This window comes from Pterocles gutturalis, unplaced genomic scaffold (genome assembly GCF_000699245.1).
Source record: "Pterocles gutturalis isolate BGI_N339 unplaced genomic scaffold, ASM69924v1 scaffold11177, whole genome shotgun sequence".
Classification (NCBI taxonomy): Eukaryota; Metazoa; Chordata; class Aves; order Pterocliformes; family Pteroclidae; genus Pterocles; species Pterocles gutturalis.
Window position 1 is genome coordinate 42,412 of NW_010110341.1, and position 629 is coordinate 43,040.

Genomic DNA, 629 nt, shown 5'->3' on the forward strand with positions numbered 1-629 from the left:
TCTGGTTCCCCTTGGCCCTGTGGCTCCTGGTATCCCCATGGCTCCCAGTGCCCCCGTGGCTTCTGGTGCCCCTGCGGCTCCTGGTGCCCCCACGGCTCTCGGTGCCCCCATACTGACTGCGGCCATCCCAGTGCAGTTCACAGCTCTGGCTTATCCAACAGCGTTGGGCAGCGAGGGGCTGCAGGATGCATCCTCCGGCAGCTCCTATAAGGAGTGCGGGGTGGGAAGGGAAGGGTAGAGGACCAGCCAGCGGCAGGAGCTGCCAGAGGCTCTGTCACATGCCCCATCCCCACGGCTCTCGGTGCCCCCATACTGACTGCGGCCATCCCAGTGCAGTTCACAGCTCTGGCTTATCCAACAGCGTTGGGCAGCGAGGGGCTGCAGGATGCATCCTCCGGCAGCTCCTATAAGGAGTGCGGGGTGGGAAGGGAAGGGTAGAGGACCAGCCAGCGGCAGGAGCTGCCAGAGGCTCTGTCACATGCCCCATGACATGTATGTCCACATCCCACATAAGCCCCAAAAGTCTCCTGTGGCTCAGTTTGTGGGGTGTCCTTCAGGGCCCCCAGGGAAGGAGCCGCCTGGGGCTCCCCACTGCTCCCTGCCCAGGGGCGAGGGGGGATGGCTCGGGG

The 629-nt window shown here is 65.0% G+C and overlaps 1 protein-coding gene across 1 annotated transcript in view; it reads right to left on the bottom strand.

Moving 5' to 3' along the window:
• The window catches only part of LOC104461669 (ankyrin repeat and fibronectin type-III domain-containing protein 1-like), a gene marked incomplete at its 5' end in the record, with an annotated part of 42,829 nt that overhangs the window by 41,898 nt on the left and 302 nt on the right, over positions 1-629 (bottom strand). The gene's annotated exons all lie outside the window — the stretch shown is intronic.